Source organism: Pleurodeles waltl, chromosome 3_1 (assembly GCF_031143425.1).
Source record: "Pleurodeles waltl isolate 20211129_DDA chromosome 3_1, aPleWal1.hap1.20221129, whole genome shotgun sequence".
Classification (NCBI taxonomy): Eukaryota; Metazoa; Chordata; class Amphibia; order Caudata; family Salamandridae; genus Pleurodeles; species Pleurodeles waltl.
In genome coordinates this window covers 1,802,630,341-1,802,658,257 of record NC_090440.1, presented here as the reverse complement: position 1 = coordinate 1,802,658,257, position 27,917 = coordinate 1,802,630,341, and the positions used below count along the sequence as shown (strand labels likewise).

At 47.6% G+C, this 27,917-nt stretch overlaps 1 long non-coding RNA gene across 1 annotated transcript in view; it reads right to left on the bottom strand.

Moving 5' to 3' along the window:
- Positions 1–348: 348 nt before the first annotated feature.
- LOC138283428 (uncharacterized) overlaps positions 349–27,917 on the bottom strand; it is a 524,738-nt gene continuing 497,169 nt past the window's right edge. The window contains exon 5 of the long non-coding RNA XR_011201255.1: positions 349–988. This is a non-coding gene — a long non-coding RNA (uncharacterized lncRNA). The remainder of the gene's footprint in view (positions 989–27,917) is intronic.

Genomic DNA, 27,917 nt, shown 5'->3' with positions numbered 1-27,917 from the left:
ACCTCGCTTCCGATGCCTTTACTGTTAGTGCTTTAGCATGCTACTACTACACCACCATTGTACCTGGAGAAAACATGCAGCCGTCGCTTCATCTATTCAGGTAAGATAATTATGAAGCATTGTTGTAACTTTAGTTTAGGCAATATAATTGGCAATGGAAAATCTCTCCACTCCACTTGTATGGGTAACATTTTGAAGAATGCACTGCAGAGACTAGAACAGTATTGGGACAAGGTTACCTTAATGCATAAATAATTGTTATACACTAACAGCAGATTTGTAAAACATGCTGTGCTAGAAGGAATACACTATTAGTAGATTTTGAACACACGCTGCGTAAAGGCAGCAATGCGAAAAAAAAAGATTTTAGGCATAAAGAACTCTACATAACTATTTATTTAACCCTTCCCTAACAAAAATAATAAATAAATACCCATCTCTTCCACCCACAACTTGCCCACCCTTATCCCCAAACAATTGTCCCTTTCCAAAAACAATGTTTAAAACAGAAATAATATGTCCAATTGTCCATTGTTCATAATAAGAAAAAAAGTCCGACAAAAACTCATTCCCACCCTTTCCACCCACAACAAGTCCCACCCACCAAAATAAAAGGTTAACAAAGGGGCAGAGGAAGGCACTACATGCGGCCAGGATTCTCCTGCAGAGCCCCTCCACACATGCCTGAGGGGCCTCTAGATGTGCCAGCCTTCGCAGGACGCAGCTTTAGAAGATGGTCTCCGAGGAGGGCAGCAAGGATAATATGACAAGCGGCTGCCCTGGCACTGTGGCGTAGGTGTTGCTGGCTGGAGGCACTGGGGCCTGGCTGGGCCCTGAGTATCAGCAGCAGTGACTGCTGTTGCATCCTCCTCCTGCTCCTCTTCCTCGAGGACCACCAGCTGCTGGTATTCAGCCCATATGGCCTCCAGATTCATCCGCCGCAGACAAGCTGCTATTTCCTACCATGTAGGTGGAACAGCAGGAATAGCTATATCAATAAAGAAATAAGAGAAATTGTAAACGATGCTCTGAGCAAAGCACTTGTTTAAAATCATGTAGTGTAGTGACACAGTAGAAGTACATTTGGTGGTCACCTCAGGCCATACAATTTTAAGGTGATAACTGTCACAGCCATAATATGCACTATGGAGTACAAGTATACTTCTCTCTACTGGCGAGGCATTGTTAGCTCAGCTGGTGCCATAGTTGTAGTCGTTACTGTATGCAGCTGGGGCAACTGTACTCGAAAATTATTTTATTACAGTGGCCCGTTCTTGTTTCTACCTGGATTACTAAGAACAAAACCAGACACATAGGGGGTCATTCTAACCCTGGCGGTCATGGACCTCCAGGGTGGATGACCACAGAAGCACCGCCAACAGGCTGGCGGTGCTTCCCTGCCCATTCTGACCGCGGCGGTAAAGCCGCGGTCAGAAAAGGGGATCCGGCGGTTTCCCACCGGATTTCCCCTGTCTGGGCTGAATCTCCATGGCGGCGCTGCAAGCAGCGCTGCCATGGAGATTCCGACCCCCTTCCCGCCACCCTGTTTCTGGCGGTTTTTACCGCCAGGAACAGGATGGCGGGAACGGGTGTCGTGGGGCCCCTGGGGGCCCCTGCACTGCCCATGCCACTGGCATGGGCAGTGCAGGGGCCCCCTAACAGGGCCCCAGCATGATTTTTACTGTCTGCTTAGCAGACAGTGAAAATCGCGACGGGTGCAACTGCACCCGTCGCACCCTTGCAACACCGCCGGCTCCATTCGGAGCCGGCTTCTATGATGCAGGGCCTTTCCCGGTGGGCCGGCGGGCGCTCCTTTGGCGGGCGCCCGCCGGCCCACCGGGAAAGCCAGAATGGCCTCCGCGGTCTTTTGACCGCGGAGCAGCCAAATGGCGGTGACCGCATGGCGGGCGGCTACCGCCGCCCGCCGCGGTCAGAATGACCGCCATAATCTAATCAATCATGCAGACATCCTGTCTGCCTTAAGTAGGTGGTGGGAGAAGCGATGCACTGTAGTAGAGGGGATGTGATTAAGATTGTATGCAGTGCATTTGCATCATCATGAACTAACCCATTCAAGGCACTTTTTTATGGACCACTTTGCTCACTGTCCTCAGGCCTCTCCTCCATCACACATTGTAACAGCTACTTTTTTGTAAAAATATACATTTGCTTTGAAGTAAGAAAAGGAATCTTCTTAACGTACTCAAGTGGAAGGTAAAGTAGAATATTAGGATGGGTAGGGAAAGTACACCCTTTACAGATCAATCAATTCCTCATCATCATCATCATGTGTCTAAGGTTTGGTTAGCAGTGTGACTCACTGTGGTTTGCAAATGTTGAAAGGGAAAAATATGAAAAGAAGTAAATGCATTATGGAAGCCATTATGAATTATATTTATCACTTGGCTTGAAAAAAGTGGTGCAACCAAATTTAGATTTGTTCAAATTATTCTGAAGCCTGGGACAGAACTTATTACTAGGAAGTGACTGACACAGTGGGCACTGGGAGGAAAGAGAAACACACCTTTTGTTTTAGCATTGCCTTGCATTGAAAAGTGTTTGACATCTTAACTTAATTTTAGCTGACAGAAGCACATTCCATAGCCAACATTGCAGTGCTGATTCTGCTGAATTGAACCATGCAGCTGTTAGGTCATCATGAGTGGCACTGGTGAAAGGCCATAGCAGGGAGGGAGGCTATGGTTGAGGATGCTGGGATACATATTACTTGCCTCGCTTGAAAAATACTGTGAGTCAAGCGAATATTCTGAGACACCATCCAAACCTTTGCATCAAACCTTTGATAAAAACCATTCTAAGCAAGTAAAGTGGGTGAGCAGAATGCCCCTATCTAGAAGAGCTCCCTTGTTTCTTCACCTCAGGCACTTATCTGTTTATCATCATTGCAAATGTCTTCTTCTAGTACTCTTATTCTTCTTCACCCTTGGCTTTGATACATACCATTTCAGCAACATTTTACATACTCTCACCCAGTCCTTCGCCATTTTTCAAATTCTAAACATGGCTCTCTACTAACCTTTAACCAACATACATTTACCCAACTACCACCCATTCATCCTTTCACTCATTCACCCATCCAAGAGATCTAACCCACATCAATCAATCAATCAATCATTCGCATTTATAAAGCGCGCTACTCACCCATAAAGGGTCTCAAGGCGCTGGGGGGGGGGGGGGGAGGTGGGGGGGGTGTCAGTGCTCGAAGAGCCAGGTCTTGAGCTGCCTTCTGAAGGAGAGGTGTTCAGGTATGGCGCGAAGGTGGCTGGGCAGAGAGTTCCAGGTCTTCGCTGCCAGGAAAGAGAAGGATCTTCCTCCGGCGGTGGCTTTGCGGATGCGGGGTACGGCTGCCAGGGCCTGTCCGGCGGATCGTAGAGTGCGCGGAGGAGTGTAGAAGGAGACGCAGTTGTTGATGAGTTTGGGTCCGAGGTTGTGAAGGGCTTTGTGTGCGTGGGTGAGGAGTCGGAAGGTGATCCTCTTGTTGACGGGGAGCCAATGGAGTTTTTTCAGGTGTCCTGAGATGTGGTGGTGGCGAGGGGTGTCCAGGATGAGTCTTGCAGCAGCGTTCTGGATCCGTTGGAGTTTCCTCAGCAGCTTGGTGGTGATGCCCGCGTACAGGGTGTTCCCGTAGTCCAAGCGATTGGTGACGAGGGCGTGGGTGACGGTCTTCCTGGTGTTGGTGGGGATCCAGCGGAAGATCTTGCGGAGCATGCGTAGGGTGTTGAAGCATGCCGAGGTCACCGAGTTCACCTGTCTGGTCATGGTGAGGGATGAGTCCAGGATGAAGCCGAGGTTGCGCGCGTGGTCGGTGGGTTGGGGGGTGCTGCCTAGGGCGGGGGGCCACCAGGAGTCGTCCCATGCGGTGGGAGTGGGGCCGAGGATGAGGACCTCCGTCTTGTCGGCGTTCAGTTTCAGGCGGCTGTCTGTCATCCAGTTCGCCACTTCCTTCATTCCTTCATGTAATCTGGTCCTAGCTGAGGTGGGGTTGTTAGTGAGGGATAAGATGAGCTGGGTGTCGTCGGCGTATGATATTAGGTCGACTCCGTGTTTGCGTGCGATGTTCGCCAGGGGGGTCATGTAGATGTTGAAGAGAGTGGGGCTGAGGGAGGATCCTTGAGGTACGCCGCAGATGATCTCCGTGGCTGTGGATCTGAAGGGGGGCAGGCGGACTCTCTGAGTCCTTCCGGAGAGGAAGGAGATGATCCATTCGAGGGCCTTGCCTCTGATGCCGGCGTTGCTGAGGCGTCGTATCAGGGTGCGGTGGCAGACCGTGTCGAAGGCTGCGGAGAGGTCCAGGAGTATGAGGGCCACGGTCTCACCCTTGTCGGTCAGGGCTCTGATGTCGTCCGTGGCTGCGATGAGGGCGGTTTCGGTGCTGTGGTTGGTCCTGAAACCGAACTGTGTGGGGTCGAGGGAGTCGTTGGTTTCCAGGGTGTTGGTGAGTTGAGTGTTGACAATTTTCTCAATCACTTTGGCGGGAACGGCAGGAGAGAGATGGGCCGGAAGTTTTTGAGTTCAGTGGGGTCTGCTGTGGGTTTCTTTAAGAGGGCGTTGAGCTCTGCGTGTTTCCAGCTCTCCGGGAAGGTGGCGGGGGTGAGGGAGGTGTTGATGACATCTCGGAGGTGCGGTGCGATGATGTTGTTGGCTTTGTTGTAGATGTGGTGCGGGCAGGGGTCCGATGGGGATCCGGAGTGGATCGAGTTCATGACGCGGGTGGTCTCCTCGGTGGTGGTTGGGCTCCAGGTGAGGATGGTGGTGACATCGGTAGCGGGTTCCGGGGGGGGGTTCGCGTCGGTGGTCGGGAAGCTGTTGTATATGTCGGTGATCTTGTGGTGGAAGAAGGTTGCGAGGGAGTCGCAGAGGTCCTGTGATGGAGGGATGGAGTTGTTTTCTGCGTCCGGGTTGGAGAGCTCTTTGACGATGCCAAATAGTTCCTTGCTGTTGTGGGCGTTGTTGTCAAGTCTGTTCCGGTAGGCTGTTTTTCGTGCGGCGCGGAGGTGTTGGTGGTGTTGGCGGGTGGCGTCCTTGAGAGCTGACATGTTCTCTTCGGTCTGGTTGAGGCGCCACGTCTTCTCGCGGGCGCGGCATTCTTTCTTGGAGTCCTTGAGGTCGGGGGTGAACCAGGAGTTTTTCTTGTGGTTGTTGGTGCTGGCTTGAGTTTTCAGGGGGGCCAGGAGGTTGGCGCAATCGGAGATCCAGTTGGTGAGGTTGTTGGTGGCTTCGTTTGGGTCGGTGGTGCTGGTGGGTCGGTTCTGGGAGAGGGTTGATGCGAGCTGATCCATGGAGATACGATTCCAGTGTCTTCTTGGTGGTTGCTGGGTGTGGTGGTGCACAGTGGTCTTCTTGAAGATGAAGTGGACGCAGCTGTGGTCCGACCAGGTGAGTTCGGTGGTGTGGCTGAAGGTGATGTGTTTGCTGGAGGAGAAGATGGGGTCGAGCGTGTGTCCGGCGTAGTGGGTGGGGGTGTTGACTAGCTGATTCAGTCCCAGGTTGGCGAGGTTGTCCAGTAAGGAGGTGGTGTTGTTGTCGGTGAGGTTCTCCAGGTGAAAGTTGAGGTCTCCTAGGAGGATGTAGTCGGTGGACGAGAGTGCGTGAGGGTTGACGAAGTCTGCGATGTCTTCGCTGAACTTGGTGCGGGGTCCTGGTGGTCTGTACATGAGGGTGCCTCTGAGGGTGGTCTTGGGGTCGCTGTGGATCGTGAAGTGGAGATGTTCGGCGTCGGGGAGTGAGTTGTCGGTGTCGGTTGAGATGCGGATGGAGTTTTCGTGTAAAATGGCGATGCCTCCTCCGATGCGGTTGGTGCGGTCTTTCCGGATGATTTTGTAGCCATCGGGGATGGCTATGTCGGGTGCCGAGGAGGGATTCATCCAGGTCTCGGTGAGGAAGGCGATGTCCGGGTTCGTAGAGTTGATGAGGTTCCACAGTTCGATGGCGTGCCTGTGGACGGATCGGGTGTTGACCAGGATGCAGTGGAGATTGCTTCCGGGGGAGTCGTTCTTGACGGGAGCGGTGTTGGTCCGTAGGCAGGTGAAGTGACAGTTGCTGCAGGTGAAGGGTCCGTGGGTCTGTTTGGGGGTGGCGCGGTAGCAGCCCGGAGTGCGGCCGGGGTTGAGGTTGACGAGGGTGGCGGAGTCGTAGGTCAGGCGGGGGGCGCGGGGGCCAGGGGTTCGGGCGCTGTGCGCGGTCCAGGCGCGGACGGGCGCAGGCGGGCTTGCCTTAGGCGCGCCTTCGGCGCACCAGTGGCACGCCCGCTGCGCGCGGCCGCCATTTAAGGGGTAGCCGGGGAGGCGGGGTCAGCTGGGAGGCGGGAGGAGGGCGGGTAGGGGGAAAAAAGCGGCAAAAAAAGCGTCGGGAAAAAGGCTTCGAAGGCGAGGAGGCCTAGAAAAATGACAAAGTGCCGAAAAGGCGCAGAAAGCAGGAAAAACGAGGGGGAGACGGCGGGAGGGCAAGGGGGACGTCACTCAGAAGATGCAGGCACTCGGGGATACAGAAGGAAACCAGGGGAGCGCGATCACACAGCACAGGCACTCGGGGATACAGAAGGAAAAAAAGGGGAGCGCGAACGCAGACAAACGTCAACACAGACACTCGGGGCACAGGCAGCGATGCAGGCAAAAGAGAAGGCAGAACAGGGGATCTGGATATGGTGGCGCTGTGAGGACAGGGGAGCGACCTACCCTGGGGTCAAGGGTCACTACCACTGCCTCGCATCGGCCGCAATTTAAGGGGTAGCCGGGGAGGCGGGGTCAGCTGGGAGGCGGGAGGAGGGCGGGTAGGGGGAAAAAAGCGGCAAAAAAAGCGGCGGGAAAAAGGCTCCGAAGGCGAGGAGGCCTAGAAAAATGACAAAGTGCCGAAAAGGCGCAGAAAGCAGGAAAAACGAGGGGGATACGGCGGGAGGGCAAGGGGGACGGCACTCAGAAGATGCAGGCACTCGGGGATACAGAAGGAAACCAGGGGAGCGCGATCACACAGCACAGGCACTCTGGGATACAGAAGGAAAAAAAGGGGAGCGCGAACGCAGACAAACGGCAACACAGACACTCGGGGCACAGGCAGCGACGCAGGCAAAAGAGAAGGCAGAACAGGGGATCTGGATCTGGTGGCGCTGTGAGGACAGGGGAGCGACCTACCCCTGAGGAATCCGTTCATCCATTCAGGCATGGAATCCTTTCACCCATACCCTTTCACCCACCTGGGCTGGCATTGTTCACCCATATACCCTTTCATTCATCCTTCACCCATACATGCATCCTATCATCCTCCTCATCACCCGCCTATATGAGTATTAATGTGTACCCTTTCATCCACACACACATCCTTTCACTCATATTATATCTTACCCATCCATTCTACTTCCATCCTTTTTTCAATTTTCCAAAACACATAGTTCAAGTTCATTTAATAAACCCTAGCCTGCTGAGTTCCAGATAGAAGAGTCCAATACTTATTTAACTCCTGCTGCATCTGCAAAAGCAGAGTATTGACGAGTCAGTCAACAACACTAGTACACCCTTTTAGTGACTATGTTACTAATTGTCCATAATTAAGCAATAGGACCTACCATCGCCCACCCCTGCTGCTGCAGAGACTCCCCCCTGATCTGCTCCTGCAGCCTCATTGGCGCTGGCACTGCCGCTGCTGGCCCTAGCACTGGTGGTCGGTGCAGCTAGTAAAACGAATTACACAATTTAGATGCCACATACGCCTCCCCTACTGTTTTTTTCTAATACCAAATACAACTGAAAATATATAAGTATATTTTTCGATATGAATTTTCTTCTATGAAAATATCAGGTGGGTATTTTCTTGTTTGGAAATTTGTTAAAAGGAGGGCTGTGCAAGGTGCTCCCCTCAGCTGGCAGAGCTAATGGAGTTTCTGGAACTCTGCACTCGGCTTGGAGGGCGGAGTTGTCCAAAAAGCTGCACTAGCCCTACCAGCCGAGCTGAGCTCACCCGGGGCGCGCCGTAGCCCAGTATAGACTGCACAGCGCAAGTACAGACAATCATTTTTTGAACTGCGCAGCCCCTAATTGGGCTGCAGCACGCACCGGAGCAGAGAGGAGGACTCGTCGGAGAAGAGGACCCTCCGGGAAGACTCAGGTAAGTCCTCTGGAGCACAAACAAGGACTGAAACAGCAGCTTTCGCTGTCTATGGCCCTGGCCTGGCCTCTTGTGCACCGGCCTAACTTATGTTAGGTGCACATGGGCCAGTGTGGTGCACAACAGGCCTGGCTGATGAAGAGATAAGGAAGAAATTATTAGGAAAAAGGAAGGGAAAACAAGTCAAGAAAATAAAGAAAAAGTTAAAAAGTTGCAAAAAAAATACACAAAAATTTGGAGAAAATTTAAAATACAAAAAAGAGAAAGAGAAAAGGTAAAATTATCAAAAGAATCCACGCAAAAAAAAGGTTTTAAAAGTATGAGATGGAAGAGCTATAGAGAGGATAAAACTAGGCTTCAGCACCATCACGAGCAAAAAACAAAACAAGATGATCGGGCCCAAGCAAACTCTGTGGTGCTGTGAGTGCGAGACTTTGAAACATTAAACTTCAGACGAACATGCACAGCAAGAAGCTTCACCCACTAGCGGAACTGTGTATAGCGGCAGAGTTTTTTTGTACTCCGTGGAGCGCTGCCAAGCAAACTCCACCCAGGCCTAATATATATATATAATTACTATACGTGATTCCAGACGTGCACAGCTGAGGTGGGTCGCAAGGTGAGGCCTGCAGCCAGGCCTTACAGCCAAGCCCTCATAGCCACCCAACTCGGCACCAAACATTGCCTTTTGGCTGTTTTGGCTATGCGCAGCACAGGTTGGCCATCGGGTCTGTCTCTCTCAGTGGATCTGTGAGTGTCTTAGTAGGTCTAAAAGTGGGTGTGTTAGTTTATGAGTGGGTACATGAGTGTCTGAGTGAGTGTGTGAGTAGAAGCATGAGTATCGGAGTGCATGTATGAGTGAATGAATTAGTGTTTGAATGAGTCTGTGGTTGCATAGTTCTTGGAAATTCACGAAAGTTTGTGAATATCACGTGTATTTTAAACCCATAATCTGCCCCTCACACACACCTATACCACACCCCTAGGGTCAGGGTGCCTTCACCCTGACCCCTTATGCCACTTTCAATTCGGATATTCACCCCAGGGACAGTGTCCCATGAAATAAGCTGGCGGCCACAACTTTCTTGTCAGGTTGTGGTCCGTTAATTACAGCGCTTCTTTTCACATGTGTATTCGTAAAAATGCACAAATATTTGTGAGTTATTAGCGAAGGATCCATGTCCCTAGAGATACAAATTGATTTCTTCTTTAATTTCTCAAAAACTACTGAACGGATTTATACCAGATAAGTGAAAGCGTGATCTGAGTACCGAAAGCTAGCTTTCTGCCAAATTCGGTGTAATTCTGTCCAGTAGTCCAACTGTAGTAATGCCTAAAGGTCCTATGGGAAGTAACATGGGAAACGCAATGGTTTTTGACCCCCCCCCCTTTTTTACTTGGTCTCTGCTTGACAGATCACCCTGAAAGTTGTCATGTGTAACAAGAATCTCCGGGCCACTTTCTTGAAAAAGTTTGGGAAGATTCATCATACGGTGCCAGAGATATAGGCAATCCAAGAGACATGGTTCTACCTATACCTACCTACTGGCAACCCACCAGTAGGTAATATATATATATATATATATATATATATATATATATATATATATATATGTGTGTGTGTGTGTGTGTATAAATATATGTGTGTTTGTATATATATATATATATTGCGCGGACTCGTCTCAACTGTATGGGAACACTTTACATGAGCACCAGTTATGTTACACCAGGACATATTCATTTTTGGTAGGCACAAGGAGATTAAGGGCCTGATTACGAGTTTGGTGGTCTGGGGACAGCCACCGCAGAAGTGGCGATCCGGCTGCCTCCATGTTTGTGGTCTGACCACCGTATTACCATACATGAGATTGCATACATGAAAGACCACTGATGTCACACCGACACCGTGTCACAGTAGACCGCAGCAGCAGCAAAATAGGTCAATGCCCCTCACAGAGGGCAGAATGCCAGTGTTCCTGCTGGTCAAATTATGATGTTGCTTTCTGCTGATGTGACTGTGGCGGTCATACCATCACATATGAGCTGGTGGAAATGGAGGGATATAAGGCAGAACCTCACCTGTGCCTCATTGGAACACATCCTGTGTCTCCATGGAGCAAATCCGACAGCTTCTGCTGCTTGTTCTGCTCAATGGTGCACACAATTTACACTGTTGTGGATGAAACAAAGTCACTTACCTGTTTCCTCTAGCTCCACAACAAATTGACAGGCCACTAGTGTCCTTGTTTGTGGGCTTTGCTCCATGACCCAAATATATTTTGTGTGCCCCATTTCACAGTAGTACACAACGTATGAACCAATCAAAGCCTCATGATGCTCCTTTTGGCCAGGTCACTGACACTGCACTGCCACACGCTACAAAACTTGATATGTGTGCACATTCCAGTTTTATGTTTAGTGATGTGTTCATTGTATCACGCAACAGCAAATCCTCATCAATAACACCTCCAAATAGAAGTGACATCCTCATATTGTTCACATGCCATAGCCTGTTGTGAAATGACATACAGTATTGATGTCACACTGAACTCAAACTCACCTTCCCTGCAAAATCATTGCAATGGAATCACACATCATATACATTACAAGAGATTGTAAGGAAAATTGGATGCAGAATAATTTGTGTAACACACATCTAAAGTTCCCAATGTAAACAATCCCTCCAAAACAGGAATGGCTGCATCGGGAGGACCCCAGGATGGCTGCTGTCTGGGACACATTTCACTTTGCACATGCCTCAAAACCAACATTTGCACATGAACTGTGGGTTGATGGATATCAAGGACAACCAATAGTATAACCATTTTTCAAGCCTATGTGGCAAATGTGTAAGTCTAGAAAGCACATACACCAGTAACAGCATCTGTCACACATTTAGATAAAGTAGGTATAAGCTACACACATGAAAATGGACACATGTCCACTCCAATGTATAGGAATTTGGCACAATTGAACACACACCATGTGTGGATAAAGAAACATCAAGCTTGCACACATAATAAAAATGTCCAGTCTACATCAGAGGAAGAAATGTCACCCATTAGATGTTGACATTAGCCAAGACAAGATTAAATACTTACCATATGAAACACCACCTAATGCAATGCTACCTCAATTAGATTACACCCCACACATCCAGCCATCAAACGTTTCCTCTTGTCTTGGATGACTCTAGCAGGTTCCAAAGTCAGGTCTTACCAACCACATCAAATGGATCATTAATCAGGGTGAAACAAAAACAACTGTAGTCATACATCACAAATTATTCATGAACATCTAAAAGGTAGAAAAGTAATGGCAGGACCAATTTGTAGCAAAACAGCCAACTGATGTTTGTTTTCAACACTACAAAAATGGAGAAAAAGCCAATGGCCAATCCTTGTAACTAATGTACTGAGCACACTGCTGTGCCCCTCAACGTGCCTCACACATCACTGCCACAGGAATCTCCACAGGAAGAGGCATCTAGTGATCACCCATGGGTGGTGTGGGGTATGGTTGGGTTTTGGATGGGTGGGTTTGGTCTTGGGAGGGGTGAGCTTCATTTTGGGATGGGTACCCTTCTTTTTGGATTTTGGTAGTGGTATAGTTGGTTTCAGGGGCATGTGTCACAGGGGAAGGATGTGGATGTGGATGTGGAAGGGATGGGTTGGGGTGTGGGCAGAGTCCTTGTTGCTTTGGAATGGGGGTTTAACTGCGGTAAGGTCAAGAAAAAACATGAAACTTTCTTCAGGAAAATGAGTAGTGTGTTTAGAAGGGATTAGGGGTTGAGAGGTTGAATAAGTGCTTGCATCAGGTGTGGGTGTGGCTGTTGTTGGTACTGGTGCATGTGTGTCTGAAGTATGTTTGTGTTTTGTTGGTGTCTGTTGCATGGGCAAGTGTGGGCATTTGCATCTCTTGGTTAGCTGTGTTTTGGATATGATTGTAAGGTTGGAATGGTGGATGTGTCTGTTTGGCTGGGGGTGTCTGGGGGTATGGTGTGAGTGGTGACTGTGTTTGTGGGTGTTGGGGTAGTGTTGGGGTATGGTGTGAGGAGTGGCTGTGTCTGTGGGTGTGGGGGTGGTATCTGAGGGTATGGGGTGAGTGGTAGCTGTGTCTGTGGATGTTGAGGTGGCATCCGGGGATATGGTGTGAGTGGTGGCTGTGTCTGTGTGTATTGGGGTAGTTTCTGGTGTTATGGGGTGAGTGATGGTTGTATCTGTGGATGTTGGGGTGGTATCTGGGGGTATGGTGTGGGTGGTGTTTGGGTCTGTGGCTGTGGGTGTGGTGTCTGGGGTTATGGTGTGTGTGGTGGTGGGTGTGAGTGAGGTGAGTGTCTTTTGAGTACTTGCATGCTTGTGTTTCTTGTGGTGTTTGTGTCTGTGTTTATGTGTGCTGCTTGTGGCTGTTGAGGTGTCTGTGTCCATATGTGTGGGTGTGCTTTGACAGGAATGGGAATAGGGAAATTAAATGGGGAAGTGGAAGGTGATGGAGGAAGATTGTAGGGGTGGAAGGCTGGTGGGAGGGAGGAGGCCAGAGCCTGCAAAGAGTTCTGTAGGTCAGACATAGCACTGTGAATTTCTTCCAGGTATGCAAATATCTCCTGGAGGTGGCTGCCCTGCACGTGGATGGCATTCAGAATGGCAGTCTGACCAACAGAGATGCTCCTCAGGAAGTCAATAGACTCCTCACTCAGGGCAGCAGAGATAACAGGGGCAGGGGTTGAGGTGCCTGGCATGAAGAAGACACCTAACTTCTTGCGGGAGGGGGCCCGGCCAACTGGGTGGGGAACTGCAGGGATGGTGGAGATGAAACAGGGTGTGGTAGGCAAGGATGGAACATGTGTAGGTCATAAGTGTTCCAATACCACTAGGGAGTGTCCACTGGAGGTCCACACTGAAGACGATAATGTTGAGCCCTCTGGGCCATTGGGTCCCTTGGTGTCCAATGTTTTGTGAGTGGAGGCAGCATGGCAAGCTGCTTCCCCACTGTGGTGGCCCTGTCTTCTCTGCTTGCCTGTGAGGATACTGAAATGACAAAAAGGCCATTCCATGTGCCTGCACACACGAACAACTACTTTGATTGCAAAACATCAGCATAATGGACAGTAGTCCCTCCCCCCAGCCACAAGGTCCTCCAAAGTGACTTCAGCATTTGCAATACTATATGAATGCTTGCTGAATGAACTGTAAACAATTGCCCACAGAAAAATCAGAATCAAAGATAACTTCAATTGTATGAGTGAAGTTGTCCAATCACAATACCCATAGATCAAGTAGGAGACCCTGTCAACTTGAATGGTTTGGCTCTTGTACCACCCCTCGGTAACCTTTTGGCATTAAATATTATGGCAAAACTAAGTTCAGTCTCACAGATTCCACACAAGGTCCTGCAATCAGCAAATATTCAAGAACACAATACCACATCATGATGAAATGATGGGCAAATAACCTAGTCAGGTTGCAGCAAGAAGTACATTAGCCAGAAGCAGGTGACATGAAAACACACATGTCACACTGTAAAAACTCACCAAAGGTAACTGCACAATGTGTCCATTGTCTAGTTAGCCTCATGGAAGTTGAAATAATATTGCTTTGCTAGATTATGCATCTTGCATAGAAAAGGGCACTGGAGACAATCTTGTCAAAATGTGAGAGACATCTGTCTACAAATATCCACAGCACAATGAATCAGATAAGCCAAGGGAAATCGTCTGTTTTGATTGGTACTGCTGAGAACACCCTTCTAACATTGCATAGCTAAAAGGCTATAGTCCATTGAATGTTGTTGTGGCTCAGGGAATTTCAATTTTTTGAAGAGTGCCTTTAACATGTTTCTCAATGGACAGGCACATCACTGTACCTTTTTGTCATGCAAACACAGATTACATTGGAATACGATTCCAACATATGATTCCAACATTTCTGCATGTCACTACCTGATGCATGTCAACAGTCAGAAAATGAGCCTTCACCAATTAACATGTGCAAAGCACTGAGCCAAATGATTCAACATCAATGGCATCGAAATTCACATTGTGAGTAAGTACTGTAGGTCTGCCTATCATGTCCTTCATAGGTTTTGCAATTGTTCATGATAAATAACATGAAGTAATGTGTGACCCAACAAACAATGTTGACACACTCCTGTCTGTGGTACCACATGACCTGTATACCCATTACATAAAAGTATTTTCCAATACATTTTTGGCATGCCTACATATGTGATGAAATCAAACATCATCCCATGAAGACAGGTAGATCATATATGAAATTGTAGTGGACATGATACTACAAATGTGCAAGGTACACATTCTAACGTGTAGGCACAAATACTGATGCCAACAGTGATGTTACCCAAATCATGTAACTGTACATTCCCTACTTACCCATGGCAAGTATTCCTCAGTGACTGCACACAAAGGACAACTTATGCTATGTTACATATTTGATGGCCACCATGACATGAGAGATAGTAGTGACGCACCAGCACTCTTGACATACTGAAGAAAAGTGGCCTGTTGGGTACAGATGCCAATATTTTCTCTTGAGCAGAACCATGACTTAGTACAGTGATCTACTACCTCATGTTGTTTTATGACAGGGCTGACACACTAAAGGCAGGTGGACTTTTGGGTACAAATAACACACACAACATGAAACAACATCAGATGATTGACCTCTGTAATCAGCCATGTGTCTTCCCAAAAGAGTATATTGGTAGAGGGCTGTACTCTGTTGTGACCAGGGTCACTAGGACAATAGGCAAGGCACATCCACATGCACCATCTACCATACCTATACAAACAATAACAAATCTTGTGTACCACACATGGGCCATCTCCAATATTCATAGGGAGATGTCTGCCTCTAAAGCATCAACCTAGCAATGCAACAGGTAGGAATCTGCTCATAACTCACCTCCTTGTAGCTGCTGTGCTTCTCTCAAATACCTATCAAGCTCGGGGTAGGCCACCGTCAGTATGCGGGCCATCAGGGGGGTCCCATGATGGGAGGACAGCCCCAGCTGGACCTCTGCAATTTTCTGGGCCCAGCATCTCCGGTCTTTCCACCTTTTGCAAAAGTGGATGCTCTGCCGGTGATAGACCCGAGGGTGGCACCTTCCGTGCGATGGTTCTCCAAATCTTTTGCTTCTGATGGGCGTTCATCTGTATGGATGCAATAGACAAATGAAAAACGTAGGAAAGTCCTCCTATTTGCACTGGTCACCCCCAAACTGGACAGATATTGGTGGTTACTGACTCTTGGCTGTGCCCTGGGTATTGCTTACCAGTCCCAGGGCCAGTGCTCTGTGTAAAGTGGATATGCAAATTAGGCTAATTAAAATTGGCAATATTAACCTACCTATAAGTCCCTATTATAGGTTAGGGCAAGTAGGTGTAGGGACCCCAGCATAGGTAGTGCACACATAGGTGCACTGCTGAGGTTCCCAGTGTTATTTTAAAGGCAGGCCTGCCTTGCTGGCTGCCTTTAAAGTTACATGCAAATAAGCCTTTGGAATTAAAAGTACTTACAAAGTCTTAAATAAAGTTTTTTCCAGATATAAGTCACCCCTAAGCTGTGCCCTATGTGCCCCTAGGGTTCGGTGCCTTGTAACTATAGGCAGGGACCTTATAAAAATAGTTTTATAAGCCCTGGTGAGGCAAAATAGCCAAACTTGTTTTTCCCTCATTGTAATGAATGGCCTCCATAGACTAGAACGGGGAGACTTTATTTTAATTTATAAAGTCCCCTTGAGTGACAGACACCTCAAGTTTGGTATCAAATAAATTGTTGTAATAAATCCCACAAATTACAATTGTTGGATTTAATATAACTTGTTCAGGTAAAGAGTTTTAAACTTTACCTACAAAGTTGCCAACTTCAGCCCTGTAGTGCTTTGCTCTGATTGGCCAGCCTCTGGCAGCCTGGCCAGGCTGTCTTGATGAAATGTGAAGTAGTCTGGGATGAACACAAAGAGATGTGCCTGTGGGAGGAGAACTTCCCTCAGCAGATAGAAAGGCAGGAAGGGGGAGGGCTGCCAATCTGGTCATCAAAGGCAGGAAAGGACATTTGGAGCAACGCAGCACCTCCCTCACATCCTGCAAAACCCAGACAATTAGGTGCCCCCTTGACTAGATTAGGAGAGAGGCGTGTTTACGATTTTTAGCCACACCAGTAGGTGGACTCAGCCAGATGTAACCTCCAAAACGTATTTTTCAGCCATGATGGATTTTTGAGGAATGTTGCTCGCTGAGATTGATTTTTGCCACACTTCCCAGAAAGTGGTCATCACAGGTGGAAGGACTCTGCACCTGATTGGAGAACCTGGACCCCCCTGTTTTTCACCCAGGAGCAAGGATAAAACTGGCAGACCTGCACCCACAACTCAGATCCCTACAAGGAAGAACTACAGGAGAAGAAGGACTGCCCTGCTGGACCCCTGACCTGCAGCTGGACACTGCACTCTGAAGGACTGCACACTTCGGCTTCACCACAAGAAGGACTTTGCCTGGCTTCAAGTGGTTCAAGGAGGGACTTCCAGTTTGCTACAGGTCTCCTCCACCAACTCTTGAAGAAACTGACAAGCTGACCACTGTCCAGTGGCCAAATTGGAGTTTGCACCAGGTGCATTCTGGGAGTTGTAGTCCACACCCTCAAGGAGCATCTCAGAGCACCTTGGCGTGAGCTGTGGACCTCGAACAAACCTTAAAAGAACATCTGGGAGAGGATCCAGAAGTTTGGAAAAGTTTAGAGAACTTGACTGACACGCTGCGGCAACTGTAGCCGCTTGCCTTAACCGCAATCCGGCCTTACTTGCAGGTCCATCCCGGTGAAGAAACACTCAAAAAAAGTGTCTATGTCTGAACTTAGAAAGTTGACCGGGATCTCCCAGGCAGTGTATCCAAAGAGGGCTTCAAGGACTTCGGATCAAGATTCAGGTTTGCTCCGGTTGAAGGATTTTCATCTAAAAAAAATGACCAAGTCTGAAGGAAAAATCTCCACCGAGGGCTCCCACGATGCATATCCGAGGAAGAGTTCCAGGAGGTCGGATGGGACAGGCGACTTGGTAGCGCTGAAGAAAATCTGCAGAAAAAGGACTGAGGGGGTCATTATGATCCCCGTGGTTCATCCCACCATGCCCCCGACAGGCATCCTGATGGTGGAAGAAAACATCATCTGGCAGGGCAGCGCTGCTGTGCCTCAGATAATTATCCCTACAGCCACCAGCCTTTCCCTGGTGAGTTCCCCCACCAGCGAAAGGCTGACGGAAGGGGTGCTCCAGGGCCCCCCTGGGGTCCCCTGCACTACCCATGCAGCTGGCATGGGCAGTGCCCCATTGCGCAGGTCATTGCCCGATTAGCTGAACCCACCGCACAGAGGCATTGACGGCGGCTCCATGTAGAGCCGCCGGCAATGTCCCGGCCAGGCATTTTGCTGGGCCGGGAGGCAGAAAAATGTTTCCGCCCGCCGGCCCAGCAGAATGTTCTTAATGCGGCCGGTGGTGTCCCGGGGGGGGCTGACGGTCAGTTAAATGACCGCCAGCCTGAACACGGCAGTACACACCGTGGGTTCATAATGAGGGCTAAGTCCTAAGGTAAACTTTTGACCGAGGCCTCCCTCGGGCTGTAGCCAAGCAGGGCACCATCGTAGTCCCCCTTAATCTTTGACTTTGCCCCGGTCAAGGTGCGACCAAACCACTAGATTGGCGCTATTCATTTCTAAGCTCTAAAAAGCATTAATTCTTTAAAAATTATATCTCTGGTTCCCTTTATCTGATTTTATTCGTTTTGGTGTTATTTTAAAGCTAACAATATTTCTTATTTGTTTTAATTGGTTTTGGATTTTTTAACTGTTTCCTGTCTTTTATTTAATTATTGTTTTGTGATATTTAATGTGATGTTTAATTTATTGAGGCCTAACTGGACCTAAGTGGAGGTTAATGGCCTACAGATAAGTGTAGGTACTTACCTGCCCTTACCAATGACCCATTTTCCAACAAAAAGTTTGCAATTGCACTTTTGTAGGGTAACTGGTTGTTAAACTCACATTTTGGAAACAACTAGCAAAAGCAATTTGTAGTTGTCAACAGACCTTATTTATAAAGCACACATGGTGATAAGTACAGGGACACTTTTGGAGTCATCTGCTAACTATTAACAACCCTGGTCATACCCTACACTGACTGACCCTACACTGACTGGGTCATACCCACTGACATCATGTAGCCCAGGGCCAAGCAACATGCACTGTGATGTGAGCTACTATGAAATACAACACCCCATTGTAAACTTCAGAAGGGTAAACTACTTGTGCATAACTGTACAGACACCTTTACATCCAGGCACATTGACTCGCGGCATACAGTCTATACAGGCAACTCCCGTGGTATAAACTACACACTAAAACGTAGGTGACAATGAAAGGGCTGGCATGGGTGTCACTGAAATCTTCTTCTCTGTGGATTTGTGGACATGTTGTCTACTTAATGGATTCTCATACCAGTTCTAAGTGGGTTTGTGTGGTATGTACTGGTATCACAGGAGACGGTTTTTACCATATATGTCACTCCGACAGAGATGACACTCAACATGCCAAGGTATGTTTGGTCTGACTGGTTGCATGTAACAAAGCTAGTGATTCACTTGTCATGATCCCACTGAATTAACCAACTATCTGCACTGTGGGTTTGCCACTAGTGCAATAGGCCTGTACTGTACAAACAAGACTTAAGAAAAGGTGATAAAAAACTTGTGGCAGTAAGGGGCGTGTCTTAAGTGAATGACACACATTGACAATGAGGGTCAATGGAAATAAGAACCAGGTCAGGCAGTTACCTCAGTCCCCATTCCTAATGAAGTCAATGTAAAAGCATTCAGGCTAAATATTGCTTCTGAAGACTCATTTTGGCCACCTCTAAGGAACTGCAGGTCTACAGGGAGTGGACCTGATGTCTCATTTGCATAGTCACAGTTATTCTGCATCATCCTGGACTGTCAATCAATCAGGAGTTTATAGAGTGCAGCTACTCACCTGTTAGGGTCTCAAGACGCTGGGGGGTAAGGTGGGATTAGAAAAGCCATTTCTTCAGTTCCTTTGTGAAGCTGGGGAGGGGTATGGCTTGTCTGATGTGGATGGGTAGAGTGTTCCAGGTGGTGGCAGCGAGGTAGGAGAAGGAAGGAGCGTCCTCATGTTCTGGTTTTCCTGATGTGGGGTACTTCTGCGAGATAGACCTGGGGTGAGCATAGGGTCCTGGCGCTACATGGAAATTGAGTCGCTGGTTAAGGTAGGTAGGTCCGGTGTTGTGGAGGGCTTTGTGTGCATAGGTGAGGATTTTGAAAGTGATTCCTTTTTCAATAGGGAGCCACTGCAGTGTGCGTAGGTGTTGTGATATATGGCAGTGTCGGGGTAGGTCGAGGATCAAACTGGCAGCGGCGTTCTGGATGTTTTGCAATTTGCGGGTGAGTTTTTTGTTGATTTCTGCATTGCCGTAGTCAGGTCTAATGGTGATAAGGGTGTGTGTGACGGTCTTTCTATGCTTGAGGAGGATCCATTTGAAGGTCTTGCGTAGGAAGCAGAGGGCGTGGAAGCAGGTGGAGGTGACTGTGTTGATCTGAAGGTTCATGCTAAGGTTGGGGCCCAGGATGATTCTGAGGTTGCGGGAATGGCAGGTGGGGTGGGTGGGTTTCCGAGGGTTGATGGCCACCAGGCATCGCTCCATGTGTTGTGTTGGAAGCCCAGGATGAGTACCTCGGTCTTATTTGTGTTGAGTTGAAGGCAGCTATCTCTCATCCAGTTGGCGACTGCTTTCATACTCTCGTGGAAGTTGTGTCTGCCCTTGTTTGGTTCGTTGGAGAGGGAAAAGATGAGGTGGGAGTTGTCTGCGTAGGATATGATGTTTATTCTGTAGCTTCTGATGATGGTGGCTAGCGGGGCCATGTGGATGTTGAACAGTGTGGGGCTGAGGGAGGATCCTTGGGGCACTCCGCAGGTGGTGGGTGTGGGTTCTGTGAGGAAGGGGGCAAGTCTTTCTCGTTGCGTTCTGCCAGAGAGGAAGGATCGGATCCAGTTGAGGGCCTTGTCTCTAATGCCGGCTTCATGGAGTCTTCTAATCAGGGTGTGATGGGAGAATGTGTCGAACGCTGCTGTGAGGTTGAGTAGGATGAGTGTCGATGCCTGTCCCTTGTCCAGTAGGGAGCGGATGTTGTTTGTTGCAAACAGGAGGGCTGTTCCGGTGCTGTGGTTGGACCTGAATCTTGATTGGGAGATGTTAAGAATGTTGTGGCTTTCTAAAAATGTAGTGAGTTGGCTGTTGACTGCTTTTTCTATGACTTTCACAGGAAATGGAAGTAGGGAGATGGGCCTGAAGTTTTTGAGGTCGGTGGGGTCAGCCAATGGTTTCTTGAGAAGAGGGTTGATCATAGCATGTTTCCAGTTGTCGGGGAAGGTGGCAGCAGCTAGTGAGTAGTTGATGGTGAGGCAGAGATTGGGTGCAATGGTGTCTGCAGCTCTGTTGAGGATCGGATTTTTAGTGTATCTTTGGTGGAGAGGGGTGTCCAAGTGGAGATTGTGGGTTTGTTGCTTTTGGTTTTTAGACGGTGGTGTTCAGCGTGTGGGTTGTCCTTGTTAAAACTGTCATGGATGGTCTTGATTTTGTAGTGGAAGTCGGTGTTGAGTCTGTTGCATAGGTCCTGTGAGGGTGGGATGTCTGTTATCTCACTGTTGGGTTGGGAGAACTCCTTGATGATGTTGAAGAGTTCCTTGCAGTTGTGTGGATGTGAGGAGATCGTGTCTTGGATAGCCTTCTTTCTGGTGTTTCTGATTAATTGATGGTTTGCAGTGGTGGTGGCTTTGAAGTTGCAGTGGGCTTCTGGTGATTTAGTGTTTCTCCAGATTTTTTCAAGGCGGCGACAGGTGCATCTTGATTCCTGGAGTTCAGGGGTAAACCCACTGGATCTCTTTGCGTGGGTGTTGTTGTTCTTTTTGACGGGGGCTATGGTGTTGGCACAGTCGGTGATCCACTTGTGGAGGGTGCGTGCTGTGGTCTTTGGGTCCTCGTTGTGAGTGATGGTGGGTGTGGCAATGGAGAGGGTGGCGGTGAGCTGATCGTCGGTTATTCTTGTCCAGTTTCTATGCGATGGCTGGGGTTTGGTGATCATGGGTGAGTTGAAGGTGAAGTGTATGTGTATGTGATCTGTCCATGGGAGTTCCGTAGTGTGGCTGAATGTAGCAGCAGTTTGTGTGGTGAAAATGGGATCGAGGGTGAGTCCTGCTGAGTGTGTTGGCTCTGTCATGATCCATCAAAGAATATGTTGTGGAGGTTGTCTAGGAGGGAAACAGGGTTGGGGTCTTGTGGTTTCTCAAGGTAGAAGTTGAGGTCTCCCAGCAAGGTGCAGTTGGTGTCTGCGATGGCTTGTGCAGAGATGAAGTCCGTGATGGAGTCGGCAAAAGGTATGGGGGATCTGGGACAGTGGTAGATGATGGTTCCCCTGATGGTGGATGTCGAGGTGGTGTGTAGATTCAAGTGGAGGTGTTCCATCAGGTTAATGGCTTCGGAGAGTGTGTTCAGTCGGAGGTTGGACCTGTGGACGATGGTGATTCCCCCCCAAGGGCGGCTGGGGCGATCTTTCCGAGCGATCTTGTACCCCTGGGGGATGGCGATTTCTGGGCCTGAGGTGTTATTGGTCCAGGTCTTGGTGAGGAATGCAACGTCTGGGTTGATGCTGTCGAGGAGGTCCCAGATTTCTTAGGGTCTGGTGAGTTGTTGCGGGTGGGTTGTGCTGGGTCCCGGGTGTTGGTGGTGGTGCAATATGGATGGCAGCAGAGACAGCTGAATGGACCGAGTGTGTTTCCTAAAGCTACTTGCTTGCAGTTGTTGTTGCATCCTGGGTTGAATGTGATGAGTTCATCTGCTGTGTAGAGGCAGCGGGTGGCAGGGCCAGAGGTCCTGGCACTGGTTGCATTCAGGTTGCTGGCGGGTGCAGATAGGCTTGCCTTAGGCTCACCTTTGGTGTTCTGGCAGCGAGCTCGCTGCGCAGCGGCCGTCATTAAGTAGGGAGGGGGAAAGAGAGGGCAGCTGGGAGGTGGGAACAGAAAACAGCACAAAAAAGAGGGGGGGCAGCGGGGGCAGCAGCGGCGGGTATAGAGCACAAGAGATAGAGGAGGGTGGCGGGCAGCAGGGGCAGCAGCGACGATGGAAAGAAAGAGGGGGGGAGTGAGAGTGAGAGAGAGAGAGCAGAGTGAGAGGAGAAAGGGACAGACATGAGGAGCACAAAAGGGACAGAACACAGAAGGAAAAGCACACAAAGAGTGAAATAGAGGCAAAAAAGGAAAAAAGGAGAAAAGAGGCAGAGGACAGCTTAGTAGAAGAGCAGAGCTCTCCCACTAGACACGAGGGATTAGGGGCAGGCAGAAGCCTGCGAGTGGAGGAGGGCCTCGAACCCCTGACAGAGGTCAGGGTTCAGAGGAACAAAGAACTCTACTTGCCGGTGGAGCTATGAGGAGGCAGAGCAGTCACTGACTAGGTCAGTGGTGTTGCTCGACCTACCGCGCAGCAGCTGCCATTAAGTAGGGAGGGGGAAGGAGAGGACAGCTGGGAGGCGGGAGCAGAAAATGGCGTGAAAAAAGGGGAAGGCCTCGGGGGCCACAGCGGCGGGGATAGAGCGTGAGAGAGAGGAGAGGGGGCGGGGTCACAGGGAAAGCATCGGCGAGTGAAGAGAGAGGGGGAGAGCAAGAGTGAGAAAGAGAGAGAGTGGAGTGAGAAGAAAAAAACAGGGAGGAGAGAGTGAAAAGCAGAAAGCGATAGACAAAAGGGGCACAAAAGGGACAGAACACGTAAGGAAAATCACACAAAGAGTGAAATAGAGGCAACAAAAAGGACAAAAGTAGAAAAAAGGCAGAGGGCAGCCTACTAGAAGAGCAGAGCTCTCCCACTAGACATCAAGGATGATGAGCAGGCAGAAGCCTGTGGATGGAGGAGGGCCGTGAAATCCTGACAGAGGTCAGAGTTCAGAAGAACAAAGGGCTCTACTTGCCACTGGAGCTACGAGGAGGCAGAGCGGATCACTGACTAGGTCATACTGTGAAAAGGCTTAGTCAGGACTTGCTCTCTGCAGGCTGAGTATACATGAACATGACATTTCTACCACTTCCATGCATGACAGTACATCCTGTGGCCATCCTATATGTGAGTTCAGGGTTGTGTGGCACTCTTAAGGGCTCCATGATTTTTACATTGTTCTCATACAAGAGTTTGCCAAGGCCTTATCTGGGATGAGTCTTCTGTGGAACTTTACACATTGCTAACAACATCCTCATCTGACTCAACAGTATACAAGCACATCACATGCTGTAATGCAAATACATTTACTGTGTCATTTACCATCATCAGCTATATCACTGTTTGGATATAAAGTTTACTTGCATAGATAAATGAATGCAACAGAAGGAGGATCTAGGCCGTATTACACTTCACACAACACAATGGTCATTTGAAATACACAGAGTACAGGGCTCCACAATCCACAACCTGTACATCCTATTTATGGATCACAGATTGTGACAACAGGCACCCAAATAATTCACTGGGACTCAGAGGCACATTATCACCTATGAGGAAGGTAAGGATGGTATTGAACAGTGTCAAATATGAAAACGAGGTAATTACCTGTGCCTCTAGTGAGCCATAAAGCTTCCCACACAGGGGAAGGACCTCTTCCTCCAGCATCTCCAACTTCTCTGGATGGAAGGTAGGGACACTTTTACCTCCATGGCCTGGCATGATTGCTACCAGAGGCAGCATGCATCAGCTAAATTGGTGGAGGTGTTGATGACAGCAGTGCAAGGAGGCAAGCAAGATATTTTCCAAGCTGCGGCGTACATGTATGCCAAGTATTCGGTCATCACCTTCAATGGCCACTGCCTTTGGACCGCGGCTGTCACAGTCCACAATATTAGCCTATGGCTGGGTACACTGTGGTTGAAACCGCCCATCCTGCAGTCTTCTTTTGTCAGTGGCGGGATGCTCCTAAAGTCTGATGAACTAGGTCAGGCACCTGCCATTTTGGCAGTTGAAACTACAGTTTTGGTGACTGATAAATGTGTCATAGCATCTATAAATGTGTAGTAACATCTCAACATATGGAAAGCTCCCTTCATATGCAGATTCTCCTACACTATCATCAGTATAGTGCGTTGCTGGTCACAGATGCCATATTACCGTGGTGTACTGTAATGCACTGGTGACCGTATTTTTGGCGGTCATAACAAACTTTACAGTATCAAGGGGAAAAAGAGGAGCAGACAGGTGTGTTATGTGCACATATATGTTGTCGTCACATGTCTAGACAACCAAGGGTATCATAGCTGAACCTTGAGTAGTAGACAGTCTTGATGTGTAATGTTTTTCTAGTCAGTAATGTTTTGTCACATGACTTTTGTCTTAATCATCAGATATGTTGGCCTGGACACAGTAACTAATGCTGCTCCAACTCATTTCATTCCACAAATAGGTACTATGGAAGAGGGAGGAGGTATCAACCTCCAGTCTTCCGTCCATTTCCAGACCTTCAGACAATGGAAGAGCGTGTTGTAATTAAACATGTTCCATCTGAATCGGTAAACAATCCAAGATTTATGTTGCCAGTTGGTGCCAGATCTCATGCCTCAAATCACTAATCCGACATGTATACCACCCATTATGAAACTCAAGGCAGTATCACACTTTCTGGCCGCAGGGTCCTTTAAATATACTGTGGCTATATCTGGTGGAATGTCACATCCTATGTTAAGTAGTATTTTAAAAGACTTGTTATCAACAGTGATGAAACACATTGAAAGCAATATCAGGATCCACAGACAAGAAGATTTAGCCAATGTGAAGGTTGACTTCTATGGATTTGGTTGCCTCCCACATGTGGTGGGAGCCATTGATGGCACCCAAATTAAATTGGTGCCACCTGACCAAGTCTATCGAAACAGGAAGCACTTCCATTCTATCAACATGTGTTGGAAAGTGGATTATTGCTAAGGGCAGGTAAGTACCTACACTTAGCAATACCCCACTAACCTCCACTTAGGTCCAGTTAGGTCTCAATAAATTAAACACAGCTCAACCCTTGGTTGCGTGGCAACAATTGACAAGGCTTAACTTAGGAGACAAGTGTGTAAAGCATTTCAAAATCAGAAAACAGTAACTAAGTAAAACAAAAAAACACAATAGAAATCCAACACCAACTTATAAACAATAGATTCTATTTTTATCTTTAAAATGACACCAAAATTATGAAAATCGGATAAGGGGAACCGGAGATATGAATTTGTAAAGAATTTACGTTTTCTAGCGCATAGAAGCAACTAGCGCTCAAAGGGTTAAAAAAAGCTCACACTGGGCAGGGACAAAGTCCAGAGTTAAGGAAACTAACGAGGTAACACTGTTACACTTACTTTCAGAAGTGTTTCTTGAATCAGGAAAGTGGTCCACAGCACCAGCCAAGGGTTCAGAGGCTGGTTTGCCTCTTGGGGTTTGGGACTACAACTCCCCCAATGTACCTCTTCAACTTATGGAGTTGCTCCAAAAGTCTCCAAACTTCTGGATCTTCTTCCAGAGGTCCTTTTTGGGTCATTGAAGTATCCACAACTTGATCCAAGGTTCCAGAAGCTCTGAGTTGCTCCTTGGGAGTGGGGGTTAACTGAGGGTGATTCTTCTTTACCCTGACTAGAGTGAGGGTCCTTGCTTGGACAGGGGGTAACCTGACGGCCAACCAAAGACCCGATTTCTAACAATTGGTAAGTGTTAAATGCTGGAGGATATACATTAAATGCCTAATTCTTGCCTTCCGGAAGAATAGAAACATTAAAGATCACTTAATACAAGCGTTCCTCCCAGCCCCATGATCAATTGTACACTAAAAGAGGTGTGGGGCTTGACCTCAGTGTTTGGTCATAGGAAATATGGAATGTGCAGTGTTTGTGAACATACAATTGAAACTAAATATTTTGCATACAGAAATGTGAAGATTGCATTGACCCATTTTCATTACTATAGCATAACTGTTACCTATGCCATGTGCGATGTTATAAATTGGTCAAACAATGCAAAAGAAAAGAATTAGAATATGTGAACACAGAAACTGGCTGAGATGCAAGGTTCCTAATGCGCCACTGGTTGAACATTTTGAAAGAAGGAGTCATACTGAGAACGATCTTCGCTGGCAGGTCATTGATGTGGTGAAGGTGCCTGATGGTGGAGAAATCCCTGACCTTTTGAATGAGGGAGAACTGAAACGTATCCTAAGGACTAATAACTTGCATAATGGATGGAATAAGATGGAAGATTGGGCATTATTGGTTTAACCAGCATGCGTTTCTGACAGACCTGTTTGTGCATAACTCGCACTCAATACTTCATACTTGAGTTTTTGAATATGTGAAGCTGCAATGATCCTGTGCTGTAACAGATTTTTTCCTGCTATTTAATACTTTTAGTTTTTCTGCTTTTTGTGGCATTCTCATTGTTATACTACCTTGTCTTGCTAAATCAGAAGTAATTCCCTCTTGCCATGCTTAAATAAGAATTGCACCTCAGTAACTATAGATGTCTATCCAATTATAGGGCCTTAAATATGATGAGTTTTACGTTACAATATATTTATGTACAACTTTATTTTGGCATTTTTATGACAGATTCCAGAACCATTCTTCAATTAAGGACCCAAATTAACATGGCACTGCTTTGATTAATTGCAGTTAGTGTCAGATGATCTTGGGATAGTTTCCTTGTGACTCTATTGCAAGGAATTCAAGAACTGTTATGCTAGTTTTGTTTATATAGGCTTTCTTTTCCTGGTTTACTTTACTTCACTCTGCTTTATTTAAGTATTCTGGCACTGGTTTCATGGCCTCTCTCACATATTGCGCTGTTATTACTAGACCTTGGTCTCTTTACTGGTATTGTCGCTTTTGTGGCACGTTTCACTTATTGCACTTGTCTTTCCATAATTTCACACCGTTTTCACCATTCCAATATGGCCGCCATGGGTTTTGGTTGGATTGACTATTGTCCTTCCTGCGTTCACATATTTTACAGTCTTTCCGGGTCATAATTCATCAGTGTATTCCACTTTTCTATAGCATTCTCGAGCATGGAGGTCAGGTGCATGGCATTTGTTGTTTCTTTAGAGGAAATCATTACTTTTTCTCTAAGACTTTTCCTTTTTTTCTCTTCTTCTCCCATTCTCATTCTACATGTTACCGTCTAACAGATTTTATGTGATCTAGTTTTGCAGCTTCAGGCAACCATTATACCATCCTGTTGATGATCCTTGTATTTGTATCGATCAAAACATCATTGACAAAAGCACTCTGACCCTAGTGTATATAAGGGATTGAATTTTTTGGTACAGTAGTGTGCTTAGGAACACCGCAAGCATAATTGTTGGAAGTTTTTGTCACTCTTTGTTTGCCTGTAATATGTTTTGTACTTATACATGTGCAATCTTGTAAGGGTATCACCCTTACTTTAAAACCCAATGTTCTAATAAAATAGAAAAGTGTTTTAATGACATTACCTATATGTTTCATGGGCTATATTTTATATTCCTAGTGCATCGTTTACTAATCTTTTTATGTTTTTGGTACCCTTTCCTTGTAGCATATTACAACCCAAGGTATTTAATTCCTTTTGGGTTATCCGTGTTCCTTAGGTCAGATTGTACCAAGGAACATAAACTGTTGTTAGCTGCCTTGAAGAAGAAGCCTAGAGATCAGGATGTAGTTTGAAGCTGAAGTACTCTATATCAG